The following is a 16783-nucleotide window of genomic DNA, read 5'->3' as shown; positions in this document are numbered from 1 at the left end:
GAAGGCACCGAGGCCACAGAACGTGACGGAGCTGCAGTCATGTCTAGGACTCCTGAATTACTTTGGTAACTTCTTACCGGGTCTCAGCACACTGTTAGAACCATTGCATGCCTTACTGCGTAAAGGAGACAAATGAGTTTGGGGCAAAAGCCAAGAAAATGCTTTTATAAAAGCTAGAAAATTGTTATGCTCAAACAAATTGCTTGTGTTGTATGATCCATGTAAGCGTTTGTTACTAGCATGAGATGCGTCGTCATATGGCGTCGGATGTGTATTGCAACAAGCTAATGAATCTGGGAAACTGCAACCGGTTGCTTATGCATCCAGGAGTCTGTCTAAGGCTGAGAGAGCCTACAGCATGATTGAAAAAGAAGCGTTAGCATGTGTCGATGGGGTAAAGAAAATGCATCAATATCTGTTTGGGCTAAAATTTCAATTGGAAACTGACCATAAGCCACTAATATCCCTGTTTTCTCACAGTAAGGGAATAAATAAGAATGCGTCGGTCCGCATCCAGAGATGGGCGCTCACGTTGTCTGCATACAACTACGCCATCTGTCACAGGCCAGAAAACTGTGCCGATGCTCTCAGTAGGCTGCCGTTGCCCACCACATTGGTGGAAATGGCGCAGCCCGCAGATTTAGTCATGGTTATGGAAGCATTTGAGAGTGAGCAATCACCCGTCACAGCCCAACAGATTAGAACCTGGACGAGCCAGGACCCCTTACTGTCCCTAGTAAAAAATTGTGTGCTTCACAGAGGCTGGAATAGTGTCCCAGTGGAAATGCAGGAAGAGATAAAGCCGTACCAACAGTGCAAAGATGAAATGTCTATACAGGTAGACTGCCTTCTGTGGGACAATCGGATAGTGGTCCCCAGAAGGGTAGAGACATTTTCATCAGTGACCTCCACAGTACCCACCCAGGCATCGTAATGATGAAAGCAATAGCCAGATCCCACGTGTGGTGGACCAGTATTGATACGGACCTAGAGTCCTGCATGCACAGACGTAACCCATGCTCACAGTTAAGCAGTGCACCCAGGGAGACGCCATTAAGTTTATGGTCTTGGCCCTCCAAACCGTGGTCCAAGGTCCATGTCAACTATGCAGGCCCGTCTTTGGGTAAAATGTTCCTTGTGGTTGTAGATGCGTACTCCAAATGGATTGAATATGAGATAATGTCGGCAAGCACATCCGCTGCCACCACTGAAAGCCTGCGGGCCATGTTTGTCACACATGGACTACCTGATGTCCTTGTGAGTGACAACATGCCATGTTTTACCAGTGCCGAGTTCAAAGAGTTCATGCCCCATAATGGAATTAAACATGTTATATCTGCCCCGTTCAAACCAGCATCCAATGGTCAGGCAGAGAGTGCGGTGCAAACTATCAAGCAGGACTTGAGGAGGGTAAATGAAGGCTCACTGCAGACTCGCCTATCCTGAGTTATGCTTCGCTACAGCACGAGACCCCACTCGTTCACTGGGATTCCACCCGATGAACTGCTCATGAAAAGAGCACTTAAGACAAGGCTCTCCTTAGTTCACCCTGATCTACGTGAACAGGTAGAGAGCAGGCGGCTTCAACAAAGTACATATCATGATAGCGCAAATGTGTCACACGAAATTGAAATCAATGATCCTGTATTTGTATTGAATTATGGACAAGGTCCCAAGTGGCTTCACAGCACTATTGTGGCCAAAGAGGGGAGCAGGGTGTTTCGGGTCAAACTTTCAAATGGACTCATTCACCGGAAACATTTGGACTAAATCAAACTCAGATTTACGGACTATCCTGAGCAACCCACTTTGGACCCTACCTTCTTTGACCCCCCCAACATACACACCAGTGGCAACCGACACCGCGGTTGGCCACAAAGCAGAAACCATCACCCGCAGCAGCCCAGCAATACTCACCACACCAGGCAGCCCAGCAAGGCCAGCTGCTCAGCAGCCCAGCGAGGGTCCAACAAACGATTCACCAAAACCAGCATTTGCACCGAGACGATCAACCAGGGAAAGAAAGGCCCCAGATCGACTCACCTTGTAAATAGCTACACTGTTGACTTTGGGGGGGGGGGAGTGTTGTTATGTATGTAATCTTGTATATACCTTGTACAGCACCTGAGGGCTCATCCCCTGGAGCCCCAAGGGATACCACAATCCCTTGGGATCACAGGTACTTAAGGAGGCCTCACAGCCTGGAGAGGCACCCTGGAGACCTGCAATAAAAGACTACGGTCACACTTTACTTTGAGCTCATAGTATCCAGTCAGCCTCTTTATTCATATATAACATTCTGTATTTGGATTTATTTAAATTTAAGACCCTAGTTTTGGACCTAACCACGTCACTCTCAGAGACCATGGTCCAGAACGTAAAGAAGGGTAACTTTGAAGGTATGAGGCATAAATTGGCTAGGATAGATTGGCGAATGATGCGTAAGGGGTTGACAGTGGATGGGCAATGGCAGAGATTTAGAGACCGCATGGATGAACGACAACAATTGTACATCCCTGTCTGGCGTAAAAATAAAAAAGGGAAGGTGGCTCAACCGTGGCTATCAAGGGAAATCAGGGATAGTATTAAAGCCAAGGAAGTGGCATACAAATTGGCCAGAAATAGCAGTGAACCCGGGGACTGGGAGAAATTTAGAGCTCAGCAGAGGAGGACAAAGGGTTTGATTAGGGCAGGGAAAATAGAGTACGAGAGGAAGCTTGCAGGGAACATTAAAATGGACTGCAAAAGCTTCTATAGATATGTAAAGAGAAAAAGGTTAGTAAAGAGAAATGTAGGTCCCCTGCAGTCAGAATCAGGGAAAGTTATAACGGGGAACAAAGAAATGGCAGACCAATTGAACAAGTACTTTGGTTCGGTATTCACTAAGGAGGATACAAACAACCTTCCGGATATAAAAGGGGTCAGAGGGCCTAGAAAGAAGGAGGAACTGAGGGAAGTCCTTATTAGTCGGGAAATTGTGTTGGGGAAATTGATGGGATTGAAGGCCAATAAATCCCCAGGGCCTGATGGTCTGCATCCCAGAGTACTTAAGGAGGTGGCCTTGGAAATAGCGGATGCGTTGACAGTCATTTTCCAACATTCCTTAGACTCTGGATCAGTTCCTATGGAGTGGAGGCTAGCCAATGTAACCCCACTTTTTAAAAAAGGAGGGAGAGAGAAAACAGGGAATTATAGACCGGTCAGGTAGTGGGTAAAATGATGGAATCAATTATTAAGGATGTCATAGCAGTGCATTTGGAAAGATGTGACATGATAAGTCCAAGTCAGCATGGATTTGTGAAAGGGAAATCATGCTTGACAAATCTTCTGGAATGTTTTGAGGATGTTTCCAGTAGAGTGGACAAGGGGGAACCAGTTGATGTGGTGTATTTGGACTTTCAGAAGGCTTTCGACAAGGTCCCACACAAGAGATTAATGTGCAAAGTTAATTGGGGGTCATGTGCTGATGTGGATTGAGAACTGGTTGGCAGACAGGAAACAATGAGTAGGAGTAAATGGGTACTTTTCAGAATGGCAGGCAGTGACTAGTGGGGTACCGCAAGGTTCTGTGCTGGGGCCCCAGCTGTTTACATTGTACATTAATGATTTAGACAAGGGGATTAAATGTAGTATCTCCAAGTTTGCAGATGACACTAAGTTGGGTGGCAGTGTGAGCTGCGAGGAGGATGCTATGAGGCTACAGAGTGACTTGGATAGGTTAGGTGAGTGGGCAAATGCATGGCAGATGAAGTATAATGTGGATAAATGTGAGGTTATCCACTTTGGTTGTAAAAACAGAGAGACAGACTATTATCTGAATGGTGACAGATTAGGAAAAGGAGAGGTGCAACGAGACCTGGGTGTCATGGTACATCAGTCACTGAAGGTTGGCATGCAGGTACAGCAGGCAGTTAAAAAAGCAAATGATATGTTGGCCTTCATAGCGAGGGGATTTGAGTACAGTGGCAGGGAGGTGTTACTACAGTTGTACAGGGCCTTGGTGAGGCCACACCTGGAGTATTGTGTACAGTTTTGGCCGCCTAACTTGAGGAAGGACATTCTTGCTATTGAGGGAGTGCAGCGAAGGTTCACCAGACTGATTCCCGGGATGGTGGGACTGACAAATAAAGAAAGACTGGATCAACTGGGCTTGTATTCACTGGAGTTCAGAAGAATGAGAGGGGATCTCATAGAAAGGTTTAAAATTCTGACGGGTTTAGACAGGTTAGGTGCAGGAAGAATGTTCCCAATGTTGGGGAAGTCCAGAACTAGGGGTCACAGTCGAAGGATAAGGGCTAAGCCATTTAGGACCGAGATGAGGAGAAACTTCTTCACCCAGAGAGTGTGCACCTGTGGAATTCTCTACCACAGAAAGTTGTTGAGGCCAATTCACTAAATATATTCAAAAAGGAGTTGGATGTCGTCCTTACTGCTAGGGAGATCAAGGGGTATGGCGAGAAAGCAGGAATGGGGTACTGAAGCTGCATGTTCAGCCATGAACTCATTGAATGGCGGTGCAGGCTCGAAGGGCCGAATGGCCTGCTCCTGCACCTATTTTCTATGTTTCTATGTTTCTCAAACTTAATATGAAATTCTATTATATCATGATCATTCTACCCCATAGGATCCTTTACTATAAGATTATTAATTAACCATATCTCATTAGACAATACTAGATCTAAAATATTCCATTCCCTAGTTAGTTCTGTGACATATTGTTCTGGAAAACTGTCTCGAATGAAGTCCATGAATTCATCCTCCAAGTTACTTTTGCCAAATTGGTTTTCCCAGTCTATATGAAGATTAAAGTTACCCACAATTATTGAATTACCCTTGTTCCACGCTCCATTAATATTCTGATTTATACTCCGTCCAACACCATAACTACTGTTGGGTGGGTGGAGGGATGGGTTGGCGGGGGGCGGTGGGGGGGGGGGGGGGGTGCGGGTTTGTGGGAGGGGTGGGGGGGAGGCTATAAACTTCTCCCATCAGTGGTTTCTGCTGTTTGTTATTTCTTAGCTGGACGCATACTGATTCTACATCCTGATTTTATGGGCTAAGATCCTTCCTCTCTAATGTCTTTAGTCTTCCTTCTTTATCAGGGCAGCCACCACGCACGCCCCTCCTCCACCCCCTTGCCCATTTTGCCTCTCTTTTTCAAAAGTCAGTTACGCTGGAATATTTTGTTTCTAACCTTAATCACCCTGCAACCATGTCCCAGTTTAATGCCCTATCTACTGCCCTATTTATTCAATTCGCCAGGACACTGGTCCCAGTCCAGTTTAAGTGGAGTCCATCCCAATGGTCGGTTAATACTTCTGGATGAATATTGTCCTCGTATAGCTTTCAATCCATTATTTACTAACCCTGGTTGGCCTTATTTTCCTAACCCTCCCTCAACATCTCCATCTTTACTATTTTCAATACCAATAGACAAAATTACTTCCTTATATGCTGTAACATTCTATGATTCCACATTTAAACATTTTGACAGTACATCAGCAGCCTCTCTTTTCAGATATAGCCCATCCTTGTAGAATAGCTCACATCTATTCCAGAACTGATGCAAGTGTCCAACATAGTGGAATCCCTCTTCCTGACACCCTGGGGGTTAAATTGGATAGCCCCCAAAAACAAGTGCTGGGATTGTGATGGTGGGGGGTCCTACAAGCTGCTTAATGTTGTGTTCAGCTGTGTGAGGTTAAGCAAGGGCATCAGCTGGAGCATTGAGCTCCAAAATAGCAGCGCTGGCATCAAATCCAATTTGCCCGCTCTACATATTTCCTCTGGACGTTAAGTGTGTGCGAGCTAACTCCTTTAACAAGATGGGGTCTGGCGTGCTTCACATCAGAAGTGTGCATGTATGCCCCATGAGCGCCATTTTGGAATTATAAGGAGACTCGTCGCACCCAAAAAATGGGCACCATCAAGTCCAAATTTGCCCCCCCCCCCCCTCCACCAACCCCTCAACCATCTTACATTGATTTCTGTATTCTGCCTGTCCTTCCCTATTGTAGCACATGTTTGGGGAAGTAATCTTGAGATTACCACCCATAAAGTCCTACTCCTTAACTAGAACCTGAGAGGCAACAAAGCACCTGGAGTGCAAAACTAATGAATCTCCTATCACAGCTCTATTTATGCTGTGTTACTAAGTTCTCTCCCTCTTTACCTATTTGTTGGTGGCATTGATATTTATTTGATGGCCCAGCCCAGAGAGTGCTCATTTTACCCCCAAGAAGCTAGAGCTTCAAATCTGTTCGAGAAGAATAGTTTCTTTGGGCACTCCTGTTCTAACCTTTCTCTGCACCTTGTGTAGTCATCTAGCTTTCTTCCTCCACTGCCTACTCCCTCTCTCTCATCAGTGTGATTACCCTGTCAATCTTTTGTTGCAAAAACTGCTCTCCATCCTGACATGTTGGATTGTTTACATCTCCTTCTCGAGTTCTTATATTTTGAGCTTGAGCCATGTGAGTTAGTGACACTTCCCATAGACATATTTTTCCAGGTTATCACCTGATGCTTGAAATTCCCAGATCTTGCAGGAATGCCACATCACTGTCCCTTCCTGTGCTGCCCTTTTTAGGTTTAGTTAGCTTTTTTTACTTTAAAGTTTATATTACTCGTGTATAATATCAGCTCGTCTACTTAGCACCTCCTCCTTCTCGGCACCAAATTCCCATTCTTGGTATGAGCTAATTCCAATTGAAACACATAACATCTTATAGGGGGAAAAATTCAGTACCTTAGCACCTCCAGTTAGCGCCTGCCAGGGCACTAATGGAGCGCTGAGGCGGTAGCACCTGCCAGGGCACTAATGGGGCGCTGAGGCAGTAGCACCTGCCAGGGCACTAATGGGGCGCTGAGGCGGTAGCGTCTGCCAGGGCACTAATGGGGCGCTGAGGCGGTAGCGTCTGCCAGGGCACTAATGGGGCGCTGAGGCGGTAGCGTCTGCCAGGGCACTAATGGGGCGCTGAGGCGGTAGCACCTGCCAGGGCACTAATGGGGCGCTGAGGCGGTAGCGTCTGCCAGGGCACTAATGGGGCGCTGAGGCGGTAGCGTCTGCCAGGGCACTAATGGGGCGCTGAGGCGGTAGCACCTGCCAGGGCACTAATGGGGCGCTGAGGCAGTAGCACCTGCCAGGGCACTAATGGGGCGCTGAGGCGGTAGCGTCTGCCAGGGCACTAATGGGGCGCTGAGGCGGTAGCGTCTGCCAGGGCACTAATGGGGCGCTGAGGCGGTAGCACCTGCCAGGGCACTAATGGGGCGCTGAGGCGGTAGCACCTGCCAGGGCACTAATGGGGCGCTGAGGCGGTAGCGTCTGCCAGGGCACTAATGGGGCGCTGAGGCGGTAGCGTCTGCCAGGGCACTAATGGGGCGCTGAGGCGGTAGCGTCTGCCAGGGCACTAATGGGGCGCTGAGGCGGTAGCACCTGCCAGGGCACTAATGGGGCGCTGAGGCGGTAGCACCTGCCAGGGCACTAATGGGGCGCTGAGGCGGTAGCACCTGCCAGGGCACTAATGGGGCGCTGAGGCGGTAGCGTCTGCCAGGGCACTAATGGGGCACTGAGGCGGTAGCACCTGCCAGGGCACTAATGGGGCGCTGAGGCGGTAGCACCTGCCAGGGCACTAATGGGGCGCTGAGGCGGTAGCGCCTGCCAGGGCACTAATGGGGCGCTGAGGCGGTAGCACCTGCCAGGGCACTAATGGGGCGCTGAGGCGGTAGCACCTGCCAGGGCACTAATGGGGCGCTGAGGCGGTAGCACCTGCCAGGGCACTAATGGGGCGCTGAGGCGGTAGCGCCTGCCAGGGCACTAATGGGGCGCTGAGGCGGTAGCACCTGCCAGGGCACTAATGGGGCGCTGAGGCGGTAGCACCTGCCAGGGCACTAATGGGGCGCTGAGGCGGTAGCACCTGCCAGGGCACTAATGGGGCGCTGAGGCGGTAGCGCCGCGGTGAGGCAAATCCAGTGACGCATGCCAAATCCACCCCCAATGTAACCCCGCCAGGGACTTCAACGCCACAAAGATCATGACGTTAGTGAGCATGCAATACTCACTGGGCACCCCATCTGTAAAATTCATTGTCGCCCCCTGCTTAGCGCCTCGCTCCGACAGCGACAGGTAGTGGAGGCATTAAGCAGGGTGGATGCCAGCTCCAGAGGCACTACTTAAAGGGATCATGAGAAATGAGGTGCAGCTGTCAGGCTAGTGCAGTTTCACTGCTTCACTGTCAGTTTGACGTTGTGCAACAGTTGAACTCAGTCAGTTAAAGGTTGTTTAGTCTCGGGACTGTTGTGGCTACTAAAAATTAGTGACACTTTTATTCTCACAACATTTCAAAGTGCTGCATTAGAATGAGGTTCTGCAGCATCAAGGAACTTTCCCTTCAAGAACTGGAAAGAGTCTGTGACAATGATGACTTGCGATTAGACAGCACATGATATTGCTTAGCACTTTGGGCTAAATGTTTGGTTTGTTGCCGCCTCTGTTTTCAACCCAGAGGGACGGTAATGACGGCGGAGAATATTTCCGGGCAGTCAGGTTTGCAGGGGCACGGAGCAGTACCGCCCGGGAGAGGTGAGCCGGTGTGCAACAGCCCTGGTGGCAACACCGGCTCGAAATTAGAAAATCGCCCAATCTGTAGCGCCCCGCCGCGCGCCCTCATGGGTGTGCCTGTGAAAGCTGGCGGTTCCAGCTGTAGCGGCTGCAGTGAGGGAAGGAATGTCTACCTATGATAAATGTGATTGTTTTTTATTTTTGTATTTTTGCAATTCATGTGGATGTGGTGTGAGGAATGTATTGTGAATGTTTTTGGTGGTTTTCTCAGCTTTCTTTTTCATGGAAGCCTCTCTTAGATTGCTCCAAGGCAGGGTGTTTGCCTCGGGATTTTCATTTGCTCAGCCGTCCTAGCAGCCTAAAGGAGGTGTAGAATGCATCCCTTAGCTCCCCACTCAGGGCCCTGCTTGTAAGTTTTGTGGATGGAGACACAAACCATTTCCCGGCACAAAATCTACCGCTCCGCCCGGGTTAACGCCGCAACAGAGGCGCAACCAAATTTCCACCCCTTTGTGTCTAACACCACTGGGCTAAGCCATTAGTGCTTGATTTAGTGCTCCAGTCCTTTCTTTGAGCAATGAGACAATTTTGCTTGCAACATGATTCATGAGATATAATGAAATTTTCCCCCTCAATCTGTAGACAGGTCAATGCAGCCTGTCCCATACAGCTGTGATGCTGAGATCATAGACCATTACTATATCAGTGTAAAAACCAGTGTAAAATTTTTCTTTATGTTTAAAAAAAAGTTATTTTAAAGTTAAAATTAAACATTATACCTGGTGGTAAAAAGTAAATAAAATCATATGGGCTGATGGCACAAAAATCATTTCCTATCATAAATGTTTAAGTGCCCATTCGTCACTATCCGCACCAATGCATAATTTCAAGTATTGTTCTAGAACACAATATATAGCTATTAAGCCAGCATTTTGTATGTGGGCCACTTGTTCAACATTCAAATCTTGGAATTCTGATAAAATTTCCATTCAGTGTTGTGCTTCTTGCTGATACATACTATCTGTTTTTCCTCAGAATAAATCTGTCGGAGGACCACACATTTCTGTACTCGGGAAGCTAGCATCGTGAGTCATAGGAACATAGGAGCAGTAGTAGGCCACACAGACCCTTGAGCCTATTCCGCCATTCAATTAGATCATGGCTGATTGTATCTTAAATCCATCTACCCGCCTTAGTTGCTTAACCCTTAATACCCTTGAATCTCAAAAATCTAACAATCTCATTTTTGACATTTTCAATTGACCTAACCTCAACAGCTTTTGGGGTCATGAATTCCAGTTTTCCACTATCCTTTGTGTGAAGAAGCGTTTTCTGACATCACCAGAATGGGACAGGTGTCCTAGCGGAAAGTGTAAATAGGGAGTTGGCAAAGGCTTTAAATGAGTAAGATGGGGAAAGGATCTACAAGAAATGAAACCAGCCTAAATCTAAACTAAACAGGAAAGGAGAGCATAGGAAAGACTAAACTAAGAGAGGAAATAGATTGCAAGGAGATAAAGGGAATTATAGAACAGGAGTGTAAAAAGATGGTTAAAAATAAAATGAGAGGAACTGCTATTAAAAATGAGTTGAACTGCCTGTACAGCAATGCTACAGTGTTCATAATAGAACCAGGAAACTGGAGACAATAATACATTGCGAGGAACCAGATATAGTAGGGATTACTGAGACATGGCTACAGAAAAATTAGGACTGGAAATTAAACATTGCAGGGTATAACATATAGAAAAGATAGACAGAGAAAAAGGGAAGGTGGTGTAGTTGTACTTATTAGGGATAACATAATAGAAGTGGAGAAAAGTGAAGCAGCTATCAGTAAAACAGAAATAGAATTCATGTGGATAGAGATAAAAGATAGTAATGGATCAATTACACTAATGGGGTGGTCTACAAACCATCTAATTGTGGAAAGGAGGTGGAAAAAGAAATTTGCAAACAAATTAGGGAAATGAATAAAAAACATAGAGTAATAATCATGGGGGATTTCAGCTACCCCAATATTAATTGACCAGAAGAGATAGGTGAAGGGAATAAGGGAATGGAGTTCCTACAATGTGTACTCCTTTCTCATCCAATATGTCAAAAGCCTAACAAGGGAGGATTCTCTATTAGATCTAGTAATGGGGAATAAACCAGATCAGATAAAAGATGTAAAAGTAGGGGAACATCGAGGCAATAGTGACCATAATATAGTACACTTTAAGATAATAATTGAGAAGGACATAAGTATGACGAAGACCAAAGTAATAGATCGAAGAACAGCCAATTTTGAGGGACTTAAAATAGAAATTGCGAAAATAAAATGGACCACAATATTGGCAAAGAATGATATAGAACAGCAATGGAAAACATTTAAAACTGTGTTCAACAGAGTAGAGGAAAAATATATTCAGCTCAAAAACAAGAACAAGATCAGAACTAATGAGACACCATGGATAAATAAAGGCATAAAGGAAAAATTGAGGATATGGAAAGAGGCATACACTAAGTACATGCAGGGGAGAGAATGACAAAGGAGATTATGAAGAGATTAGGAGAGAAGTGAAGAAAAAGATTAGAACAGCAAAGAGGAGCTATGAAATTAAATTATCAAGGAACATAAAATAAAATAGTAAAATATTCTACAGGCACATAAATAAAAAGAGAAAAGTTGGAATGGAAATAGGACCACTAAGTTATGGAGAGGATAAAATCACTGGCAGAAATAGAGAAATGACAGAAATATTAAATAATTACTTTGCTTCAATATTTACCAGGGCAACAGATTACATCGGGTGATGAGAATAAAAATGAGATCGCTGCATTTATAATAACAAGAAAATAAATATTAAATAAACGAATCAACCTCAAAGAGAATAAAACCTTTGGATTACATTCATGCATTTTCAAATAAACTAGGGAAGAAATAGCAGAGGCACTACTACACATATTGAATGATTTGTTAGAAAAAGGTATAGTTCAAGAGGACTGGTGGATGGCTAATGTAATATCTATATTTAAGAAGGGAGATAGAACATGTCCAGGGAAACATAAACCAGTCAGCTTTACATCAGTGGTAGGAAAAATAATGGAATCCCTACTAAAGGCAGAAAATAGAAGAACATCGCGAAACCGAAAATATAATAATGAATTCAGCCTGGATTTCAAAAGGGAAAGCCTTGCTTGATCAACCTCAATGAATTCTTCGAAGAGGTAACAGAGAGTGTAGACAATGGTAATGTAGTAGATATAAATTGTCTAGATATTCAAAAGGCCTTCGATAAGGTACCACATAATAGAGGTATGGAAAATGGTCCACGTTGTCCAACGCCGTGCCGTGGATCTTGATCACCCGGAAGCAGTGCTATGAGGTGGGGCAGGTTGGTCGAGGACCTTTGTCTTATGGATGTTTAGTGTAAGGTCCATGCTTTTGTACGCATTGGTGAAGATGTTGACGATGGTTTGGAATTCAGCCTCTGAATGTGCACAGACGCAAGCGTCGTCCGCGTACTATAGTTCAATGACAGGGGATGGGATGATCTTGGATCTAGCCTGGAGGCAACGAAGGTTGAACAGGTTCCCATTGGTTCTATAGTTTAGTTTCACTCCAGCGGGGAGCTTGTTGAGAGTGAGATGGAGAATTGCAGCGAGGTAGATCGAGAAGAGTGTTGACGCAATGACGCAGCTTTGCTTGACCTCGGTCAGGATCACGGCTTGCATGTCATCATGGAGCAGGCGGAGGATGGTGACAACCTTTTGGGGGCAGCCGAAACAGAGGAGGATGCTCCATAGACCATTTTCCATACCTCAGGAGTCTACTATCAGCAAGGGTAGACATCGACGATGAGGTCAAAAACTGCCTCCGCTGTGTCAGTGCAGCCTTCGGTCACCTGAGGAAGAGTATGTTTGAAGACCTGGACCTCAAATGTGGCACAAGCTTATGGTTTACAGGGCAGTAGTGATAGCCGCCCTCCTATATGGCTCAGAGACGTGGACCATATATAGTAGACACAAAGAGAGCTGCCTCCTGCAAATCCACTGGGAGGATAGATGCACCAACGTCAGTGTTCTCAATCAGGCCAACATCCCCAGCATCGAAGCACTGACCATACTCGACCAGCTCCGTTGGGCAGGCCACATCGTCCACATGCCCGACATGTGAGACTCCCTAAGCAAGCACTCTACTCGAAACTCCAACATGGCAAGCGAGCCCCAGGTAGGCAGAGGAAACGTTTCAAGGATACCCTCAAAGCCTCCTTGATAAAGTGCAACATCCCCACCTGCACCTGGGAATCCCTGGATCAAGACCGCCCTAAGTGGAGGAAGAGCATCTGGGAGGGCGCTGAGCATCTTGAGTCTCATCGCCGAGAGCATGCAGAAACCAAACGCAGATAGCAGAAGGAGGGTGCGGAAAACCAGACCCACCCACCCACCCTTTCCTTCAACCACTGTCTATCCCACCTGTGACAGAGACTGTAATTCCTGTATTGGACTGTACAGTCACCTGAGGATTCACTTTTAGAGTGGCAGCAAGTCTTCTTCGATTTTGAGGGACTGTCTATGATAATGACATAATAGAGTAATGAATAGGGTCAGAGAATGTGGAGTCAGGGAGATGGCATATCTCTGTAACGACCTCCTTTCAGAAGCGCAAACTTCTTACACACTGCTCCTTGGACAGGTTCAGGTATGAGCGTTGCTGCCAGTAAAGCCATGAAGTTCTCCCGCCTCCTGCCTCGACGACTAGGGGCTCCCTTTCTTCAGCCACCGACATGACCAACAGTCCTTCTCTCTTCATGACACCTCACTAGAGCATGTAGAATGCGACACTGGGGAACAAGTAATGCTGCCATTAAAATTTTAGAAGTATGTTTCTTTCAAGCTCAACTGGTATGTCTGTCTGCCACTGAAAACTCAGAGTTTCACCACTTACTGTGACCTTCAACAGAAGCGCTTCCTCATCCCTTTAAGTAGCCACCAGTTAAAAACTCTGCAAACCTGCACTGACTGTTTTTCCAGATGGCCACACTTAATTTTCCGACCAGGGCGCAAGTGTTGGCTTTGCACCAGGACTGATATCAGGATTCCACTAATTAGCAGCAGCCAGGCGCTACTGGTTTGCGTCCCTGGTGAGCCTCGAATGAATTTTCGGTCGGGGCGCTAAATGCTGCACTCCCGGTTGGTAACCTCTTACACTTCCATTAACTGCCTCTCTGGATGCTAGCTGAGGCATTAGACAACCGAAAATCCAGCCCCACGTGTTCCTTTAATGTCTGTGACATGTCCTTATTCCCCATTATAATTACTCCTCTCTCTGCCTGTAAGGGACCCATGTTCATTTGTGCTAATCTTGTCCTATTTATATACTTATACAAGCTTTTACAATCTATTTTTATGGGCCAGACTTTCCATAAAGGCCCTTAACGCCCGATTGCCCGCTGAGAAGGATCACTAACGCTTGGTGAAAAAAGCAGGTGAGAATTTTCATTTTGAGGGTAAAAGTACGTAGAACTGATCGCCCGACGAAAAAATGGACATTGCACATTCATTCTCGGCAATTTTCTCGGCGGGTAACTGCAAAGTTAGCCAAATGGGCGGTCGTTACCAGAATGGACGGTAAGTGCAAATATTTAGGCCGAGGCTGTGGTTGGGCCTACGGAGGGGGGAAAACTTAAAGAAAAAATTATCATTAAAAACACATACAAAGCATTCCCAAGACAGTTTTAATCCTAATCACCATGGTAAAATGTTTTTTTTTAATTAAATAATCTTTATCTTACCTTTCTTTGCAGGGTCCCCTCCTTACCGCCCTGCAAAAGCAACTTTTACAGGGCTGGTCTCTTGGCGATCTGGACGTTGGTGGGTTGAGCCCATACTTATGCCCTGGCGATCGTTCTCGGCATTGCACATGGCCGGTTTTGTTCCAGCAGGTGACTTCAGATGTGGGCGATACGTTCAAAAACTTACCTGGAAACGCGCCGGGCGAAAAACCAGCTGTAATGCCGAGAAAATCACCAACAATGAAGCCGAAAGTCTGGCCCTATGTCTGTTGCTAGTTTACTCTCATAAGCTCTTTTCACTTTCTTTATTAATTTCTTGGTCCTCCTTTGCTGAATTCTAAAATCCTCCCAATACTACTCTTTTTGGCCACATAATAAGCCAATTCCTTTAATCTAATATTATTTTTAACTTGTCTTGTTAGCCACGGTTGCACCACTATCGTCTTATTCCTTAAGGGAATGTATATTTGTTGAGAATTATGAATTCATTCTTTAACTGTTTGCCATTGCTTAGCTACCATATTATTTTTTCATCTAGTTTCCCAATCTATCTTAGCCAACTCACCCCACACACCTACTTAGTTTGCTTTGTTCAGATTTAAGACCCTTGTTTCGGATTTAACTAAATCACTCTCAAACTCAACATAAAATGTTATCATATTATGATCACTCTTCTCGGTGGCCCCTTTACTACAAGGTTAGTAATTAAGATCTAAAATAGCATGTTCCCGAGTTGGTTCCTCGATATACTGGTTAGAAAATTATCTTGAATACATTCCAAGAATTCGTCCTCCACACTATTATTGCAAATTTGATTTGGCCAGTCTATATGAAGATTAAAGTCCCCCATAATTATTTATTACCCTTTTTACATGCACCATTAATTTCTTGATTTATACCTTGAGCAACATTACAACTACTGTTTGAGGGTCTATAAACTACTCCCACCAGTATTTTCTGCCCCTTGTTGTTTCCTAGCTCCACCCAAACTTATTATACATCTTGATTTTATGATCTAAGATCCTTTCTCTTTACTGTCTTTGTCCTTTCCTTTATAATCACTGCTATCGCCTTCTTTTCCATTTTGCTTATCTCTTCTAAAAGTCAAGTATTCTGGAATATTCAGTTCCCATTCTTGGTCACTTTGCAATTACATCTCCATAATGGATATTAGATAAAATCCATTTATTTCTATCTGTGCTATTATTTCATCTATTTTGTTGTGAATGCTTCGTGCATTCAGAAATAGTGCCCTAGCTTTAACTTTTTTCCATTTTCCCTGATGTTATCTTGGTGTCTAATGCCCTATTACATTTATTAAGTTCTCTGTTCCTTCCTGATCCAAATTGTTACTCTTTTCTACAGCCTTGACATTTCTCTTACTGCTTTTGAAGGTATCCTTCCCTGAATCCTTCCACCTCCTCTTTCCTTCATTAGTTTGAAGTCTTATCTACTGCCCTAGTTACTCGGTTCACCAGGACACTGGTCTCAGCCCGGTTTAAGAAGAGCCCATCCCAGCGGAGCTGCTTCCTCTTTTCCAGGACTGTTGCCAGTGCTGCATGAAGCGAAACACCTGCCTCCCACACCATTCTTTCAACCAGGCATTTAACCTCTAATCTGTTTGTCCCTGTGCCAATTTTCATGTGGCTCAGGTAACAATCCAGAGATTATGGGCTCAAGTTTTGGACCCCCTTTAGAACAGCGCACATCGGAGAGGCCCGCCTAATTTGTAGAACAAAAGTTGCGCCAAATACTTACCTCACGATTTTCCAATATCTGTAGGCCCGTTTCCAGCTTGGCACAGCGCAGCAGGAGCTGCTGGGGGCAGAGCTACAGCCCTGCGCCTAAAACGGTGCCGGCAGCTGTGCATGTGCAGTGGAGGTTGCATGCGTGCGCAGCAGCTCCTGGTCCTCCCAGCGCATCCTGTCTCGGGGCGACGGCCCTATCCCAGGCCAAAAGGACATCGCCCCTATCCCTGGCCGAGTGGCCTGACACATCTTACCTCGTCGGCGGGGCCCATCAGCCCGGCATTTCGCAGGGGGCGGGCCCTGCTGAAGCCCTCCGTGGCGGCTCGGTGTCATCGGCGGTGGCGGGCCCGTTCAGCCTCGCTTCCTCCCGTTCAGCCCCCCTCCCATTCAGCCACCATGCCCTCCCTCCTGTTCAGCACCCCCTCCTCTCGCCCCTCTCTCCCCCTCCCTCCCTACTCCCTCCCCCTCTTCCCCCCTCCCTCCCCCTCCTCTCCCTCACTCCCCCTTCTTTCCCCCATCTTCACCCCCCTCCATTCCCCCCCCTCTCCCCCCTCCCTCCCCCCTCCTCTCTCCTCTCTGCCCCTCCCTCCCCCCTTCTCTCCCCCCTCCTTTCCCCCCTCCTCTCCCCCTCCCTCCCCCTCCTCTCCCCCTTCCCCCTCCTCTCTCCTCTCTCCCCTCCTCCTCTCTCCACTCCTCTC

Source organism: Pristiophorus japonicus, chromosome 10 (assembly GCF_044704955.1).
Source record: "Pristiophorus japonicus isolate sPriJap1 chromosome 10, sPriJap1.hap1, whole genome shotgun sequence".
NCBI classification, from domain to species: domain Eukaryota; kingdom Metazoa; phylum Chordata; class Chondrichthyes; family Pristiophoridae; genus Pristiophorus; species Pristiophorus japonicus.
The sequence above is the reverse complement of the archived record's forward strand: the minus strand, read 5'-3'. Positions refer to the sequence as shown.